Here is a 5,000-nt window from a genome sequence, read left to right as displayed (position 1 = left end):
CTCAGACTATGAAGCCGTCTCTTCAAAACAGAGCACGCCTCCAACAACCCTTTCCAGAAAATAAGAAAACCAAAACAACACCCAAACACCGATACACACCTGTCTAAAATCGGAACCTTCACTACTATCAAAAAAAGAATACAGGACCTAACCCTAACTCTGTAAGCAGCCAGCGATACATATCAGGAATACCCCCACTTCAAGCAGAGAGAAAGGATAAATCAACACCACAATAGCATAGACACTGCAACCTCATCCCCACCCAAAGGAGTTACCAACGAATCTTCGTCCCATTAACGGTTAAACAACCATGCACAACAAACCCACACCACTTGCAATGATTACCAACGAAGGCCTCCTAGAACACCACACCCGAATATGGATATCGGGATGCTCTCCTCAATACTGCTCCAAGAAAACACACACCATAAATCACAACAGGAGACCCCTAATCAACAAAGAACAACTATATACTAGCTACCGTCCCAACCACCGCATTCATTTTTTAGACCCATACGCAAACACAGAGACACAAGATAGCACCAAACAAGCAGGAGGAACCAAAGTAATAAAAATTATTAATCTAACTCACAAGGAACTAACAGCAAACCAAATAAACATACTTCCAAAGGACTCAAGTTTACACCCACCCCACAACACCCCACTACAATGAAATGAAAGAAGACATCGCAGATTCTGCAGAAAATTAAGACTTACTGAGGAGCTATACGATAAATACAACGAGGACGAATCGTTAGCCAGAAATAGGAGTAACTACACCCCCTCGAAGGTAAGAATAAAAACACTGATGATTTCTGTGACCAATATCAAATTTACCCATATCAACATATGCACAACAAAAACACAAACCAAACTTCAGCAAAAAAAAAGAATGGGCTGAGTTGAACAAATTAAAACTAGAGATAAACAATAACAATCAAAGAGGCCGATAAAGGAGTGCTGTTTTGTCTAATGGATACGACATTTTACATAACTTTGGTACTTTCTATGCTGGAAGAACACAACATACTATGAAAAGGCACAAAAACTACAGTCACAAAAAATAATGAGGGAACTAAAATCCATATTAAAACACATACAAAGCAGGGCTCACGACAAAGAATATGATTATATGACCAATTTCACAAGTAAAACTAGCCAATTCTACGGTATACCTAAGATCCACAAAAGTGAAAAAAATAAGCAAACGCATGCAAGATAGCTACAGACAAAATAATTAAAGTCCCTAATCATAATGACCTCAAATTGAGGACCATAATAGGAGGTCCCGCATGCGAAACCCACCGCCTCAGTAACTTTTTAGACACCCTGTTAAAACCACTCCTCAAACATGTCAAAAGCTATATAAGGGAGACTTAGATATGCTCAATCACCTACCGAATACTATAAACAAAACACCATATGGTATCCTTCGATGTAGTCAACCTCTACTCAAATCCCCCACAACCTAGGACTAGAGGCAATCCAATTCTGGCTAGAGAATCACGCCAACGAACTACCCACACCGCATCAAAAAGAATTGTGATAGAAGGGGTCAAATTCATCCTGGAAAATAACTTCTTCGCCTTCAATGACAACTTCTACCGACAAAATCGGGGACTGCGATGGGTACACGAATGGCCCCTCCTTTGCCAACCTAGTCATAGGATACCTAGAGATCAATCGTATCGTAAGGTTCTAGAAAGATATGGCAACCCTTTCTCCATCTACATAGAAAACAACTGGAAGAGATATCTAGATGACTGTTTCATCCTTTGGCATAAAAATATAGAAAAAACTCATAGAATTCAGAGAAATTTTAAACGGACTGGACGTAAACATCCAATTCACGATGGAATAGCCAACAAACAACTCCCTTCCTCGATATCCTCATTAAGAAAGCTAATAATATAATAGAAACAGACATATACTATAAGCCTACAGACTCTAAGCAATATCTTCCATTCAATTCATGCCACCCCAGGACACACCAGGATGAGAATTCCCCTTCAATCTAGCAAAAAGGATATGACTATAGTCTCTAACGCAAACACCAGAGACACACGACTACAAGAACTAAAAGATACCCTAATCACCAGGAACTATCCACCTTCACTTATTGACAAGTGCATTCAACGTGCCCTTCAACTTAACATCAAGGAACTGAGACATCCCAAATCAAAGAAAAACTTACAACCAAAAGGCTTACCATACATCTCCACACACAACCCTCTCAATAACGAAGCCTTCGACACCATTCCTCCACAACATACCCCTCCTAAAAAAAGACCACAGAATGAACACAATCCTCCAAAACACACACGATCATAAAAAGCAAAAGACAGCCTAGATCCATGAAAAGTCTCCCTACACAAGCCCGAATTCACTCTTCAACACAGAAGCCGACAGTAAAAAAATGTGGAAGACCAATTGCGGGATATGCGACTATCTAATCGAGGGTTCTGAGTTCTCCTTCAAACAGGGACAACGGTTACAGTGAAAAGCAACTTCACATGTGCTTCGGAGAAACCTAATATACTCACTAACCTGCTCCGGGTGTCAAGAGCAGTACATAGGCCAAACAAAAAAATGGTTTGCGTAAACGAATGGCCCTGCACAGATCCCAGATAAAATTCCCCAAAAACAGAAAAATAGCTTTTAGCCAACACATAGATACTTGCGCCAACAAAAAAACACCCAAACTTCAGAATTTTCCCCCTCTACCAATTTAGGGACGATACAACTCGAGACAAAGAATAAGTAAGAAAATCTCTTTATTACAAAATACAAGCCACTTCTTAACGGGTCTACGACAAACAATTATATACCTCAACTTCAGAATAAGAAAAAAATATATACACACACAAATATTACACTCATAGAATCCATTACTAATCAGCCCTTCATAGCTCTATACTTACACCCATATTATATTCTCCCTTCTCTGTTTTTTTCTTCTTCTTCTTCTTCTCTTCTTATCATCATCATTATCATCATCATCATCGTCGTCATCATCATCACCACCATCACCATCATCGTCATCTTCTCCTTTCTCTTCTTCTTCTTCTTCTTCTACTTCTCCACCCCCTACCCCTTAACTGTCACTAATGTTTTTTTATATAACACCTACGCTAATTCTATAAACAAGCCTGTCAATATAAATATTCTCCTGAATTGAATGAGGGACTGCCAGCCGCCACTGACCATTCAAAATACGACCATCGGGCACTCCAGATTCTCCACCCCCTTTCCTCACCAGCTTCTTCTCTACTACCCTACGAGAACTCACAACGACCCCAACACACAAGTGCAAACAAGGAGTCAGAGAAAGGCAGAATGCCACTTAAATCTGAACACTACTATAGAAATATTCTTTTAAAAAAACTTTTCTTCTAATTTTTCTAAATTTAATTATTTAATCGACAGTTGAAATGAAAAGGTATCAAAATGACCGAAACCGGTACTGAAATGTTCACTATAAAATTATTATAGCATTTTCTATTTTGGACATGTTTTTTCATATATATCAACTCGTGTGTCCTTTCACCCTTATACATACATATAATAATATATATATATTATAATTATATTATATATATATTATATATATATATATATATAATATATATACATATATATATATATATACATTATATATTGCAAACCGCCTGAGCAAGCACACCAATGTGGTGAGAAGTCTCGGGTCGAAAGAATGCTAATGGAAACTGAGGAAAGTCTACATCAGTCCCATGAAAAGGAGGAGAGAGCAGATAAAGAAGCTTGGGTAATAGAAATAAAAACTCAAACCTAAAGCTTTCTTTAAGTTTGCCAAAGAGGACAGCACAGTGCACCAGAGATAGGACCCTCTTTTCCAAAAGATGGCTCTCTCACAGGAAATCCACGAGGATAACTGAAATACTGAACGAACAGTTCCAAAGTGTGTTCACTACACCTCTAGGACACAGGCAAGTAAACAACCCAGAAGAATCTTTGCCACTTTACCTGCGGCCAAAGAGAAAGAATTGAGTACATCAACATCGAAGATGATGATATCACACTAGCCATTGATGAGATTGACACAAAATCAGCTGCTGGACCTGATGGATTTCCCAGCGATCCTTCTCAAATCGTGCAAACGAGCACTTGCAAAACCGCTACAGCTTCTTTTTCGGAGCTTTCTTGCAAGTGGTAAGCTCCCAGTCATTGAAAGAGGGGTAATATGCCCTATCCATAAGGGAGGTAGCAGAGCAGATGCTAAAAATTATAGGCCTATCTCTCTGACCTCACACATCAGCAAAGTCATGGAACGAATAGTCCGTAAGAAACTAATCATGTTCCTTGAAGAAAATGACTTGCTGTCTGACACCCAGCATGGAATTCGACCAGGTAGAGGCTGCCTAACACAGCTCCTGCAACACTATGACTGGGTGTTGAAACAGCTACTAAATGGCTTAAATGTGGATGTAATATATCTCGACTTTGCAAAAGCTTTGATAAATTCGACCATAGTTGATCTCCGTCACAACTGCATGGTCTCGGCCATAGGCGGGAAACTTGGAGAGTGGCTGCACAACTTCCTAAAAGACAGAAAACAGGCAGTTGTGAGCAATGGAGCCACCTCCAAGGAAACGCAAATAACAAGCGGTGTCCCCACAGTGCACTGTCTTGGGCCACAGATGTTTCATAGTGGCCCTTTCAGACATGCCTCAGTTGCTACGATGAACCACCCTTGCTAGCTAGCAGATGACACAAAAGTCTCCCACGCAATACAAAACCCTGAAATATTGCGCATCTGCAACATGAGCTGGACACAATATACAGGTGGGCTTGAGGACAACAACATGCAGTTTAATTTCCAGGTAAATTCCAGGCCCTGCGCTACTGGCACACAAAGGTAAATGAACGTGAAGACTGGATTACACTGGCCCAGGAAGAATTGCAATCCCTGAGTCAAAATAAATGCGTGACCTGGGCATTGACATGAGCAATGATGCATCTTT

This window comes from Octopus sinensis, linkage group LG18, assembly GCF_006345805.1.
Source record: "Octopus sinensis linkage group LG18, ASM634580v1, whole genome shotgun sequence".
NCBI lineage: Eukaryota > Metazoa > Mollusca > Cephalopoda > Octopoda > Octopodidae > Octopus > Octopus sinensis.
Note: the sequence above shows the minus strand (reverse complement) of the source record.